This window comes from Echinops telfairi, unplaced genomic scaffold (genome assembly GCF_000313985.2).
Source record: "Echinops telfairi isolate 266 unplaced genomic scaffold, ASM31398v2 ScPeMD7_7468;HRSCAF=8506_0, whole genome shotgun sequence".
NCBI classification, from domain to species: Eukaryota; Metazoa; Chordata; class Mammalia; order Afrosoricida; family Tenrecidae; genus Echinops; species Echinops telfairi.
Genome location: NW_022111369.1, coordinates 54,517,434 through 54,532,286, shown reverse-complemented (window position 1 = coordinate 54,532,286; position 14,853 = coordinate 54,517,434). Strand labels below are relative to the sequence as shown.

The window sequence follows — 14,853 nt, the reverse complement described above, 5'->3', positions numbered from 1 at the left end:
TATTAAAGCAGGCAAAGGTAAAAGTAACTGACTATGGAAAGAATTGTGAGATTGAAACAAGCCAGCATGGGACACAGCACCTAGGAAAGTGCAAATTAAGGCAGTTGCACTGGGAATGTGTGTGTGTGATGGAGGGAGCCGTGTGGACAAGTCATTGAAAACTGGAGAACTGTTTGCCGTTTGCTTTAAAATATTTGTCCCTACTCCCACTTCATCAAAAGACTACAGGTGTGCTCTAAACCACGGAGAATCTGAAGTCAGAATGCTCAGAATAACTGGTGGGGAGAGGTACCACCCTGACAGGATGGGAAAAGAACTGAGTCAAAGTGTGCACTTTGGAGACACCAAGAGCTCCTTCCCCTGCTACGTTCCCGGAGCATGAGCCAGGTACAAGATGGTTGCATGACTTTTCTGGAGAATCTAACCAGCCCAAGAACAGAGATCAAGAGGTATTACATTTTGGGGAGGGGGATTTTTAAGAGTTGGACTTACTATGGTGAGACCAGCAGTTGACAAGTCTTGTCCATGCCATGCACAGAGCGCTTCCTACTAGTCTTTGTTAGATGCCGTCAAGTTGGTTCCAACTCAGAGCAACTCATATAATAGAACCAAACATTGCGCTCATAGTCGTTGGAGAGAGAGGCCATGCAAAAGTGATTTGTTTCATTGCATCCATTGGTGTATCCATGGAGCCCGATGGTGCTGTCAGGGAAATAAGTGCTGGACTGCTAACCACAGGTAGGCACTTCAAGCCCACCATCTGCTCTGTGAGAAAGAGGAGGCTTATCTGCTCCCATAAAGATTTGCAGCCTGGGAAACCCTATACTGGTTCTCTCTGAGTCAGACTTGGCCTTCTACTTTGACCTAAGTTGCATGCAAGCTAGAATAAATCATGTTTTTCCAAGAATCACTCTATCCACTGGTCCCCATTGTGTTCTGAGCCTCTATGAGACATGTCTACAGATCCTATAGAAGAATATCAAACTAGGACAGTCTTCCCCAGTCCAATAATAAAGCCACTCAGAGTATCTCTTCCCAAATTCAGAAGGCTTTGCAAATGTGTCAAGGATTAAGTGATCAAACGCATAAACACATCTCCCCAAATTTTCCAGCTAACACTTAGCAACAAGAACAGAGGTTTATGTTGCTTTCAAATATATGGGAGATTTCCATGAGGTTTTCTTGAGCCTCTGCAACCATTTAAAGCCAAAGACATGGCAGGCAATTCACATTTTAAAATGCGTTCCACCCTGCAGAGTTTGAATGAGTAGAGTGAAAACGGATCCCCACCCTAGAGTTTACAGGTTTAGAGAATAACAATATTTACCATCACTTGGTAGAATTAATATTTTTCTGTTTCAAACACCTCGTGCTCTTTGTTGATAAATCAAGATCGAGTGTATGGAGAGAGAGGCTCTGACAAGAAACACTTCTGTTTGCGGGCTCCAGCTTCCATCGTTCCGGGTAAAAATGTCAGGGCATCTGGTTTGTGCTAATGCTTGCTAGAAGTGTCGCTGCTTCTGCGCAACAAGCAGGAAGTGCCTCTGCCCCTTACACCAGAAATAGATGCTCTTTCTCATTAGCATAGCTCAAAAGATCATCTTTTTTAATGAGATGGGTGCATCCTTTGTGGTTTTCACAGATTTAATGATCAGATTATTTAAAGCAGAACTTGGGGGGGAAATAGTTCTGGTACAATATATAGTGGCGATTTCACTGAAAGTGAAAGTAAACAGCTTGGTTCCCCTTTTCTTCTCACACATCGTTTTATTTCAATTTTTATCCTCCATTTATTATTTTCGTTGATTCTTAGAGGGACTCACTGGCTTTAATTTGAACACGTTGGTACATCGGCACATTTTCACTGGGCTTCACTTCAAAAGATCATTGTCAGGAGAGAGAAAATTAATTTGCAAGAATTGGACATGTCAGAATTTAGACGGAATTGACTCGATAGTAGGTTTTGGTTTTGATGTTGTGGTAGGCTGATGCGCGCGTGCGCGTCGCGTGCACACACACACGTGAAAGAACTTTCTATTAAGAATTCATTTTATATTGAGAAAGCAGCCCAGCCCAGTCCAACCTAAGTCCATGGTGTGATGCTAGCCGAGCCTTCTTCAGACGCACGGGGCTGAAGGCTGGTGATGCAGAAAGATGATGGGTGATGTGAGATGCGGTAGCTCCCAGCCCAGTGGGCACAGAGTTACATGGGTCCAGGATCACGGGGCACCTGGCAGGGTGCAGTACCAACAGGGTGGAGGTTGGCTTCCACAATCAGCAGCCCCCATGGGGCCGCGCCTAGAGGTACACAGTCCCAGCAAGGATGAAGGGGAGGGTCGGGGAGAAGTTTTCCACTTTGTTATAGAGAAGGCCACACCACCATCGAGGCATCGGTTGGACTCCACCCAGACATGTTCACACAGGGTCAAGTTGACATAAACTCGTAACTTCCGCAGATATGTAATCTGCCTTGCTGTAGACAGCGCCACTAAATCCCGTGTATTAATGTGTTGGTGCTGGGAAGGCGGAAACGTGCTCATTTGCTGATTTTAGAAACATTCTGCTTTGTGTTTCTGAATGAGGGGCGAGGGAAAAGAAAAGGAAAAGAGAAGTAAATGAAGGGAGATAAAGGGATGTCTAGGAAAGTGCTTACTTAGTACACGACTAAGCGGCATACAGATGTTAGTTAATTGTTGCAAGGATTCCATTTAAAGTGAGAAAAAAAGTGCACAATGATGCCCTCAAGAAAAACGGGCAAAAGGAACCCCAGTTGGATATGAGGAACTTTAGGAGAACCCGAGTTGGAAAACCATGTTTCGGCATTTGTTTCCTTCTCTTTTTTCAAATCGGAAAATGAAGTCGTATTTGTGCTTTTTAAGCAGTTTGGTTAGTGGACATTTTATCGGCTAACCGAAAGGAATGTTCTATTGGAAATGATCCGGAAGAAGAATGCTGTCATTTGAGATGTAGGAAATGACTCGCCACATGACTGCCCCAGCTCTAAATGAGGACCATCGGGCTGTCAAGTCGATCCCACCTCCTAGCGACTCTGTAGGACAGGGAGGAACTGCCCCTGTGGGTTTCTGAGACGGCCATTCCTTATGGGAGTGGGAAGCCATGTCTTCCTCTTGAGGAGGAGTGGCTGGTGGTTTTGAGCTGCCGACGTAGGGGTTATCAGCCTAATGCATAGCCGCTATGTCACCAGGGGGCATATCTAGTGTGCGTTCTCCTCATTAGGGTCTAATTCACATTTGTTGGTCTCTTCTGAACCTTTTGTTTTATTCTCATGATAGCTTTGCCAAGTAGGTACCATTAGCGTTATCGAGGAAGTGTTTGCTGTTGTTAGTTGCTCTTGAGTCAGCCCCCAACCCTTGATGTCTCTGTGCATGCCTCTGTTGGTGAGCTGACATTTTAAATCAGGTGTCGATTGTTGGATTTCTCAGAGATAGCTCACAAGGCCTTTCTTCCTAGCCTGTCATTGTCTGGAGGCTGCACTGAGACCTGTTACCATCATAGCAACACACAAGACTACATGTGAGGTACATTGGTCAAGATTTGAACCCAGGTCTTCTACAGCAAAGGGAGAATTCTACTAGTGAGTCATCACGGCCCCCCTCAAAGGAGGTACTGAAAAGCTAATTGACTTGTTCCACAACCAGTCACCTAGCCAGTGGCAAAGCCTTCTTCTCTCCATATTCATAGTTTGTTTTCACATTTCCAGAGATAAACTTCCATTAGAGTAATTGATTCTGTCGTGTGTCTGAAGGCTCTGCTGATACCTAGTTAAATGATAGTGGCCACGTGTAAATAACAATCCCAGGGAGGGGCACGCTTTAGGCTTGCCTGTATTTGTGCTCAATGACTTCAAGTGATTTCGGCTTTAGGAATATTATTTGAATTATCTCACTGTGTTAGTCTGGTAAACAAGGGAAACACATCCACAGAAGCTCATATGCATGAGAGAGTTTTATATAAAGGGTTAGTGTACAGTAAGAAAGCATCCCAACCCAGTGCTGTCCAAACCCAGAAGTCCAACATCAGCCCATATGTCCGACACCAATCCACAAAGTCTTCCTCCATCTCACAGAACACACACAAAGAAGCTGACTGCAGGAAGAAAGCCGAGTCAGTGAATGTGTAAGCATCTCAGCGCTGGCAGGGGTCTCCACATGGCTGCTCCAGCACCCAGGGCTGCATCGGGGTAGGTCCATGCGGCTTCTCCTCAGGGATGTCTTGCAGGAAGTGAGCCTTGCCAGCTGAAGCAGGGAACTGGCTAAAGCAGCAGCACCCTGGTCCGACCATCACAAAGCAAGAGACCCGAGAACTAGAAAGGTGAGGCTCACCGAGCCATTTCTCTCTCCGCCCTTCAATTAACCCCACATGTGTTTATCTGCCAGGTTAACACAATAAACATTAACTATCTCACTCATTCATTGCCATCGAGTAGATTCCAACTTATAGTGAACTTACCGGACAAGGCAGAACTGCCCTTGTGTCTTAGTCTAACTCGTTGTGGGAGTAGAAAGCCTGGTCTGTCCCCCGAGGAGCAGCTGGTGGTTTTTGCTGCTGACTTTGGCAGCTAGCAACCCAAGAGTAACCAGAAACAACAGAAAGAGGCATGTCAGCAGCCAAAGTATGTGTTCAGTCTGTGCACTGTTTGAGCACCGAGCCCTTTAGACTTTTTATCAGGAGCTTGGTACTTTAAGTTTAGTTCTTGCATATTTCTTCAGTTTATTTGGTTTCCAAAATACTACTGGACGTGAAGAAGGGGGAGGTTGATGCTTTGGCAGCAGTGAGACCTGACTCTTGAGGGTAAGGGACAGACAAGAGCCAACCTAAAAAAAAACCAACAAAAAAACAGCCAAACTGTCTAGCAGCCAGCAGCGCCTGTGAGTGGTGGTGCAAAAGCCCTCTGTGCCCCGGAAGGTTCCAGAGGCATCTGTCGTGCTATTGGTGTTTACGGGGGGTCATTTAACCCAGTGACTAGCAGCACACATAGCAAGCTGGACTCTCATCCTACCCTTCTCTGCTTCGGAGGTTTCTTTCGCTCAGATCCATCTGCATTTGGTGGCAGATCTTGGCTAGATCTGAGCTTGCCAATGGGATTCACCCTTGACTCTCCCGAAGGTATCTGTAGCTGTGCTTTGCCCTGGGTGTGTGACGTTCGGCTTGCCCTTCTTGTTGATTCTCAGTGTGCTCTCCTGGTTTGATAGAAACTTCTTACTCATCCCTCTTCCTGATGGGAAGAAATTCAGCTCCTGCCTATGATCTCCGGGGACCGTCTTTCCCTCGGAGGTAACGTTCGTGTGTTCCCATGGAGTACAATGATTTATTGTCGTAGTGAGGATCCAGTGTCCCCAAAGAGCATTCCTATTCTGGGTTCTCTGGAGACAATATTACCTTTTGTTGTTGCTAGCTAATTGGTTTTTACCTCTAGCAACTATCTGTGCAAATTGAGTAAATTTTTAGAATATTGAAAAGCAAGGATGTTACTTTGAGGACTAAGGTGCACCTGATCCAAGGCAGGGTATTTCCAGTGGCCTCATTTCTATGTGAAAGTTCGACCGTGAAGGAGGAAGCCGGAAGAAGCGTAGATGCATTTGGACTGTGGTGCTGGAGAAGACTGGATTAGCGTCCTGACCGCCAAAAGAACAAACTAACCTCTCTTAGAAGAGGAACCACCGTGAGGATGGCGCAGGCCCGGCAGTGTTCGGTTCTGCTGAGCACAGGATCGCTGTGGGCCGGAACTGGCTCTGCGGCACCTCACGGCAGTGGCAGCATGAGCATCAGAAAGAAAGGTCACCTGGCCCTGCACTCGCCCCACAATCGTTACTCTGTGTGTGCCCACTGGGGCGGCCGCTGTCAACCCATCTCCTGTAGGGTCTTCCACCCCTCTGCTTACACCGATGATGGTGTCCTTTCCGAGGGACTGGGCTCTCCTGATAACGTGTCCACAGCACAGGAGACCCAGTGTCGCCACCCTCACTTGTGAGAAGCATTACCTGTCGGGAGGGGGTGGGGTGAGAAATAGATTCATCCAGTGTGGCTCAATTTAAACCCATTTTGTTGCTTGAGTAGGTTATTTCTTTAAGCATCATGAAAATCTTGCTTTGTCTCAATATCTTATTCCTTGGCATTTGTGAAAAAGCAGACATTTTATTGTATCATAGCAGCCTAGTGTCGCAGAGAACTGTAATGAGTAATAAAACATATATTGTTTTTGAAGAGCACATACAACCTTTTTAATGGTTTGCTCCAGTCAGCTTCTATGTTTCAAAAAATTGCACTAAGCAAAATGCTTTTTCTCTCCACTTCATTTACAAGATTGTCGTCTATCTCAATAACAAGGAATATGTGAGCGGCGATAGGACGGCTGAGTCTTGAAATACTGAGCAGAAGACAGTAGAGCAAGCGGCTGTTAACACGACGTGTTTATTTTTGAGCGAATGCTTGACATTTTTGTTCCCCATCGGCGTCATCAGAATTTGCAGGCCAGGAGGCAGCTCTGATGTGTTTGTTGAGGATTGCTGTCCGAGCATTTATGGTAGTGAATATGTTACCGGGCACCATAAAGATCAGAATTAAAAGGTTGCACGCTAACCACTTTGTGAACTGGCACATACACCCCCATCCGCCTCTTAAGGGCTGGCGTTTGAGGGAGCCGAGATGTTCTCACGGCGCCCTCCGGGATTGTTACTCATTAAGGACGCAGGACAGGACGGCCACATCCAACTGCATGTCCACCCCGAGATAGCGCTGATCGCCGATCACATTTCAGAAGCAGAGCAGTGGTTTTCAGAATCAAGGCTTTCTTTTGTAACAGCTCAAAGGGAAAGGAAACCACATCGTGAATATTCAGGCACCCCCCAAAAAAAGCACCCCTTGCTTTAGCCCCCCCCAAAAGCATTCCTCGCTTTAGCACCCCCCCAAAAAAAAGCACCCCTTGCTTTTCAAAACTTCACCATTAATTTCCAGGCAGTACTTAATGAATGCAGTGCCCCGGTGTGTCCTATATAAGCCATGTTAAATGTTGTCAGTGATATTTCAGCACGTCTGTATTCGAAGAATTGACAAAAGAGAGGAACAGAAATCTGTTCCATAAACACAGACGTGCCACTAGTGGTCAGCATTGGCTCAGTGCCAGTGAGTTTGCACTTGGCAGGAGAAAGATGGGGCTTTCTACTCCGGTTCACCGTTACAGCCTGGGAAACTCGCAGGGGCAGTTCCACCCTGCCCTGCACAGTCACCGTGATGGCAGCGAGGCAGGGATTTATCGCTGTGGTACATTTGCAGAGGTTTTGAGGCAGGCACATTGGAAGAGCTTAGCATCGTTGCCCCTGTGAGTTCAACCTGAGCAGGTGGATGCTGGGCTTGCCATCTGGGCAACGAGGCCCCACGCTATTACAGTGAGGATGCCCTTCCCTTCCCACCGAAAGCGCACAAAGAAAGCAGCCAGATGCTTGGAAGTGTGTAATTTCTGTTTCTTCGTGTGTTCCAAACATTCACACCTACCGCTCTTCCTCTTTAAGACGCATGACATTTTAAAATCTGCACAAGGTATCGAGATTTCTTTATCTTCCCACGAAGCACAGTATTTGTGAGTTGATTCCGACTTTCTTCTATGCCGTGCGCAGGCCAGGAAGCAGCGTGCAGTGTGCAGCTTTGATCAGAGTCACTTCGGGTGAGAAAAGAACTACTTCTGACCTTGCCATTTAATTGGCCTCCTTACTCAATAGTCGAGAGCAGCCTTCCCAGCTGTGATAGCTTGTTCATTAATTCCACATCTCCTGACTGCTCTCTGTCTCTCGTGTCCCCGGGGCACAGCGATGAACTGACCCGAGCAGAGGGCGGCTGATGGCTTTGGAACCAAATCTAGCCATCCTGAAGTTCGTCCCACCATGCTGCCACGCGCCAAAGATGACTTGATTCTCCTTCCTGTTCATCAAGGTGGCACGCTGTGGGCCTAAAGGCTCCTTGCCAAGGGTCGGCTGCTGCGCTAGGCTTTGCCACGAGTCTCGTGCCTTTGACAACACCAGGTCCTCTTTCCAAGAACGAGGTAACCCAGCACGTTGTGGATCTGCCAGGCCCTCGGCAGAAGAGTGGGCAGGGGCCTGCAGTGCAGTGGCATGGCTGAGCTGCTTAGGTGCATTCCAAAAAAATGCACCGCCGTTGAGTGGACACCAACACATCGTGACCCTGTAGGCCAGGGCAGCACAGCCTTGGTGAGTGTCCAGGACTCCAACTGGACAGGAGTAGAAAGCCTCGCATTCTCCGGAGGGCCCGCTGGTGGCTGACCACAGACTTTGCGGTTCACAGTCCGATGCTACCAGGGCTCTTTCAGGTGCTCCAGTCTAAGAACGTCCCAGGGGCAGGGCCACTGCTATCTCCACGCACCCAGACGGCTTGCCTTTACGTACAGATGTGTTTGTTTGTTTTTCGTTAGATTAGTCACCCTAGGGGAGGTCCCGGGCTTGGTGCTTCTGAAGAAGCCGCCTGGGGTTGTGAGCCGTGGGTTGGAATGGTGGGTGCTTACAACCTGAAATGATTTTAAGCAGGCTGTCTTTTAACTTTGGGGCCAATCTACCCTTTGTAATTCTTTTAAACTCCTCCTCCTTCCCTCCCAAATGCCCCTTTCTATCCTGGTATGCGCTGGAATGGATGCTTATTTACTTTAAGGGCGGGTGGGACCGCTCCAGCTTCTTTTGGCTTGCCTTCCAGAGCCCAGGAATTTCCAGATACGGGTCCTCAACCGCTTCCTTGTCGCCTCCTTCTCAGCCAAGAGCCTTGCTACATGCTGTATCGAGACAATCAATGTCATCTAGGTTATTGCCGTCAGTATCCCAATGCTGTTGTCTAGGAGCTTATGGGAGTGAGATTTCTTGCTTCCTTTGTGAATGTGATACCTGAAAACTGGGTTGTTGTTGTTGTTGTTGTAGCAAACGTCAGTATAATGCAATTGAACATGCTTCGCTAGTTGCACCAGTCAAGTTGTACAACATCACTAATACCTATTCCCAGAGATGTTAGCACCATTAGCTAACATCTCGGTGCTTTCTAAACAGTGATTTCCTATTAAAAAAAACCCACTTAACTTTACTCTCCTTCCTTTGAGAATATCTCCTCCTGTGAAGATTTACAGCCTCGAAAACGCTGTACAGGGTGGTTATGAGTTGAAGTCTGCCGGCTGTCAGTGAGGCTGAATGGGATCAGACGGCCACAACTTCTCCTTCCTCTGCACACACACCTCCCGTTCACCCCCGTGCACTCCACACACCTCCCGTTCACCCCCCGTGCACTCCACACACCTCCCGTTCACCCCCCGTGCACTCCACACACCTCCCGTTCACCCCCGTGCACTCAGTCTTCCTGACCTTCTCCGACCCGGCCGAAGCCTTTCCCGCTACTGGTCCCTTCATCCTGTGGACATAGGCTTTCCCTTATCACTGATCTCTTCTCACCTTCAGTACTTACCCCTTCTAACCAATTCTACTTTTTTACTAACGTCTTACAGTGAAGTATGCAAGCCTGGTGTGAGAAAACCAGAAAGGGTGGACACACTCAGCATATGTCAAGTTGAAAGAACTGGAGGAAAAAAAAATTCAAGCACTGTTAAAAAATTGCATTGTTCCACCAAGTCCCGAGGACGATATTCCTGCTCAGAGCAGCCAATGCAGAGAGAGGACCACAGGGCCGGCCCACCACCAGACACAACGTCCCTCAATGACCCATAAGGCTACGAGGGACAACACTGGAGGCACAGTGTGAGAATTGGGCCCGATCTGACCCCAACACACTGGGGCAAGACACTACGTTAGGTCCTGCAACAGAGCAGCAAGGGGAGCAAAGCAAAGAAGTCCCTGGGGAGTACCAAAATAGATTTTAGGGCCAGGGCATGGCACCCCATCAGACTTGTCCAGAAAACACTCCTAAAGGTCAACAAGGAGACCTGAAACTATTTATAGTCGTTTCTTTTTTTGTCAGTGATTTTTCGTTGCTGTTGTTTTGTTTTTCTTTGCCTTGTTTTTGTGCTTATTATTGTCTCTGCATGTCTGTCTAGACATGCATGTCTATAGGTGGGATAAACAATCCAGAGGAGTAAACAATGGGACTGACTCTTCCGGGGAGACATGGGGGGGTGGGGGGAGGAAGTGGGTGTTAACAAACCCAGGTACAAGGGAACAACAAGTGATCTAAAATCAATGGCAAGGAGGGCAAAGGATGCCTGGTAGGGTTTGATCAAGGGCAATGTAACCGAGAGGAATTACTGAAACCCAAATGAAGGCTGAACATGATATTGGGACAATAAAGTAAAAGGAAATAGTGGAAAGAACTAGGAGGCAAAGGACATTTATAGAGGTCTATATACAGGCATGTACATATGTAAATATATTTATATAATAATAGGAAAATCGATCTATGTACATATATTTATGTTAAGTATTAAGATAGCAGATGGACCTTGGGTCTCTACTTAAGTACTCCCACAATGCAAGAACTTTGTTCTAATAACCTGGCATTCTGTGATGCTCACCTTCCCAACACAACTGCTGAAGACAAAATGGGTGCATAAGCAAATGTGGTGAAGAAAACTGATGGTGCCTGGCTATCAAAAGATATAGCATCTGGGGTCTTAAAGGCTTGAAGATAAACAAGTGGCCAGCATATCAATGTGAATAAGGGGGAGCACAGAGTGGAGACCCAAAGTCCATCAGTAGACAATTAGACATCCCCTTACAGAAGGGTCACAAGGAAGAGAAGAGCCGGTCAGGGTGAACTATAGCACCAATGAAACATACAACTTTCCTCTAGTTCTTGGGTGCTTCCGCCCGCTGCCCCCACTGTGGTGACCCCAATTCTACCTGACAAATCTGGCTAGACAAGAGCATGTACACGGGTATAGGTAAGAGCTCAAAACACAGGGAATCCAGGAGAGATAAACCCCTCAGGACCAATAATGAGAGTAGTGATACCAGGAAGGTTAGGGAAAGGTGGGGGGAGAAAGGGAGAACCGATCACAATGATCTGCATATAACCCCCTCCCAGTGGGGTGGACAACAGAAAGGTGGGTGAAGGGAGACAGCGGTCAGTGTAAGACATGAAAAAATAATAACAATTTATCAATTATCAAGGAAGGGAAGGTGGGGGAGGGAGGGGAAAGAAAATGAGCTGATACCAAGGACTCAAGTAGAAAGAAAATGTTTTGAAAATGATGATGGCAACATATGTACAAATGTGCTCAACGCAATGGCTGGCTGGCTGGATGAATGGATTGCGATAAGAGCTGTATGAGATCCCAATAAAATGATCTTAAAAAAAGGAAAAAGAAAAAAATGTCATTGTTAAAAACGATCCGGTGAGCAAAATATTGAATGATGCAGGCAGCATCAAATAATGACGGAATGAATAAACAAATTAATTGCACCAAAAGAGTTAGCCTGTGATCAAGAACCTATCATACTGAAGTAAGAAGTTCACTCAAGGCATTGGCCAAAACCAAGGCTCCAGAAGTTGCAGGAATACCAATGGGAATGTTTCAGCAAGATGATGAAGCACTGGGAACATTCAGTTAGAGATCCATATTTGTACCCATTCCAAAGAAAGGCGACTCAGAATGGGGGACTTTCATTACTATTACATGCAAGTAAAAATCCACTGAAGGTCATTGACTACTGAATGCAGCAGTATATTGACAGGGAGCTGCCAGAAATTCAAGCTGGACTCGAGAGCATGTGGAACAAGGGATATCATCGCTGTGTAAGATATTGGCTGAACATAGAGAATATCTGAAAACGTTTTATTGACAGAGGCATTCTACTGTATGGATCACAGCAATTATGGGTTGTACTGAGAAAAATAGTAATTGCAGAATATTCCATGTGCGCATGTGGACCATGTACATGTACCGAGAGGCAGATGTGCGAACAGAACAAGGGAACACCACACTGGTTTTCCATTAGTAAAGGTGCACACCAGGGTCAGCTCCTTCAGTCATACTTATTCAGTCTGCATGCTGAGCAAATCATTGGAGAAGTTGGACCATATGAAGAAGAATGTGGTATCAGGGTTGGAGGAAAAATTACAACACACATTTTGGTGCCTCAAATGTTAGACTTGTTTCTGGGCATATTGGCCTACTGATTCAAAAAAGGACACCAGTTTCCACCCTCTTAGCTCTAGTTTTTGAGATACAGAACATGTGCCGTATTCCACTCGTCACTCTGCTTGTTCATAAACAGTCGGGTTATTTTAGTATGGTGTCAGCTAGCCTGACATAGAGGAAGTTCATGCTGGCTTTACATAAAGTGGTTGTGTTGTACCAATATTTATGTCTAGTTCTACTTCACATAGGGTTGTTTGATCAAACTATATTTGAATCGTGCAAATTACAGGAACTTGGAATTGTCTCCGAGTATCACTTCATCTTTATTAGGAACTCCATAGCAGGCAGTTCCAATTTATTATCTTAAAAAGGGGCCAGAAATAAGCATTACTGTACAATAAATAAGGGCCCCTGAGAGTGTCGTGGGTTATGTGTTTGACTGCTGCCCACGAGGCCAGCTGTTTGAGTCCACAGCTGCTCTGCAAGAGGAGGCCGAGACTTTGTGCTTCCATAATGATTGACAGCTTCCAAAACCCACAGAAGTCCCATTCTGCCCTTCACAGTCAGTATGAGTTGTAACTGACTGACTAGTAGTGAGTTTGGTACCAAAAATAGATTCAGATGTTCTGAAACCCAAAACGGTTCTGTCAGAGTTCAGACTTCTTTATTAAAATCAAAACATTTAAGACCCCAGACACTATATCTTTCGATAGCTGGGCACCACATTTGAAGAAGATAGGAATGCTGCCTCCTGTAAAGGCTGCGACTAATGATCAAAACCCTGCTGTTGTCAAGGCAATTCTGGTATAGGATTTCCAAGTCCTTTACGGAAGCAGATTACCACGTTTCCCTGCTATGGACCAGTTGGTTGGTTTGAACTGCCAACCTTTTGTTTAGCCGCAAATGTACAAATGTGCTTCACACAATGGATGTATGTACGGATCGTGATAAGAGCTGTAGGAGCCCCAGTAACATGATTAAAAAAATAATAGTAAAATTGAAATGTTCCAATCTTGTTATAAAATGGCATAATTTATTAGCAACACGGAGGGGACAGGCTTGATCTGAGAACAAGCCAGCACCATGAGCCTCCTCAAGATGACCCTTGGGAGCAGCAGACGCGAGAGGAGGAGTTCAACACGGGTCCCCTCGCCGTGCTCACGCAGTCCGGCAAGAACGTCACCCACGTGCTCACCTATCCCAACAATGAGAAGCTTCTGGGCCACGTGAAGGCCTACCACGGGCACTGCAACATGGTGCTGGAGAACAGGAAGGAGATGTGGACCGAGGTCCCCAAGAGGGGCAAGGGCGAGAAGAAGTCCAAGCCGTCAACAAGGACCGCGACATCTCCAAGAGCGAAGATGTTCCTGTGAGGGGACTCGGGCATCGTGCTGCTGCTGAACCTGCTCATTGCCTGCAAGTAGAGCCGCACCCCCCCCTCCCCCACCAAACTGGGAAGCCCTGCCCTGCCTATCCAGAAGAAGACACAAGGTCTCCACCTGTGCACAGCAAACCTTAAAAGAAAAGTTGGAATTGTTCTTATAAAGAAGCTTGCAGTCAGCCTCACTTCTGAAGCATTTAAAATGAATTATCCATTGATGTCTAGACACTAAAATGTATTTTGACACCACACTGAAGCAAGACACTAAGGGTGTGCAACAGAACAAGAGGAGCAGAGCAAGGAAGTCCCAAGGGAATACTAAAAATAGATTTGGGGGCCAGGGCTTGGCACCTCATCAGATTTGACCAGAAAACACTCCTAAAGGTCAACAAACAGACCTTGAACTATTTATAGGCCTTTCTTTTTTTTGTCATTGGTTTTTTTTGTTGTTTTGTTTTCTTTTGTTGCTTTGTTTTGCTGTGTCTTGCTTTTGTGTTTATTATTATCTCTGCAGGTCTATCTAGATAAGATAAGTGGGATAAACAAGCTGGAGGAGAAAACAACGGACCTATGGTTCCAGCAGGACATGGGAGAGTGGGGAGGTGGGGGAAAGGAAGTGATGTTAACAAACCCAGGGACAAGGGAACAACAAGTGATCCAGAATCAGTGGCAAGGAGGGTGTAAGAGGCCTGGTAGGGCTAGATCAAGGGCAATGTAACCGAGAGGAATTCTGAAACCCACATAAAGGCTGAGCATGATAGTGAGACAAGAGGAAAGTAAAAGGAAATATAGGAAAGAGCTAGGAGGCAAAGGGCATTTATAGAAGTCTAAATACAAGCATGTACATATGTAAATATATTTATAAATGATGATGGAGAAATAGATCTGCATATCTTTATAGTTTGGTATTAAGGTAGCAGATGGACATTGGGCCTCCACTCAAGTACTCCCTCAATGCAAGAAATACTTTGTTCTATTAAACTAACATTCTGTTCATGATGCTCACCTTCCCAACATGACTGCTGAAGACAAAGTGGGTGCATAAGCAAATGTGGTGAAGAAAGCTGATGGTGCTCCGGCTATCAAAAGATATAGCATCTGGGGTCTTAAAGGCTTGAAGGTAAACAAGCGGCTATCTAGCTGAGAAGCAACAAAGTCCACATGGAAGAAGCACACCAGCCTTTGTGATCATGAGGTGTCGATGGAATCAGTTATCAGGCATCAAAGAACAAAAAATCATATCGTCAAGGAGGGGGAAGACGTAGTGGGGACCCAAAGCCCATCTGTAGGCAACTGGACATCCCCTTATAGAAGGGTCACAGGGAGGAGACAAGCCAGTCAGGGTGCAGTGTAACAATGATGAAGCATACAA

The 14,853-nt window shown here is 46.3% G+C and overlaps 1 protein-coding gene and 1 pseudogene across 1 annotated transcript in view; both read left to right on the top strand.

The window, feature by feature from the left end:
• LOC101660673 overlaps positions 1-13,524 on the top strand; it is a 48,615-nt pseudogene extending 35,091 nt beyond the window's left edge.
• LOC123520977 (amyloid beta precursor protein binding family B member 2-like) overlaps positions 1-14,853 on the top strand; it is a 279,202-nt gene that overhangs the window by 111,193 nt on the left and 153,156 nt on the right. The window lies entirely within an intron of this gene.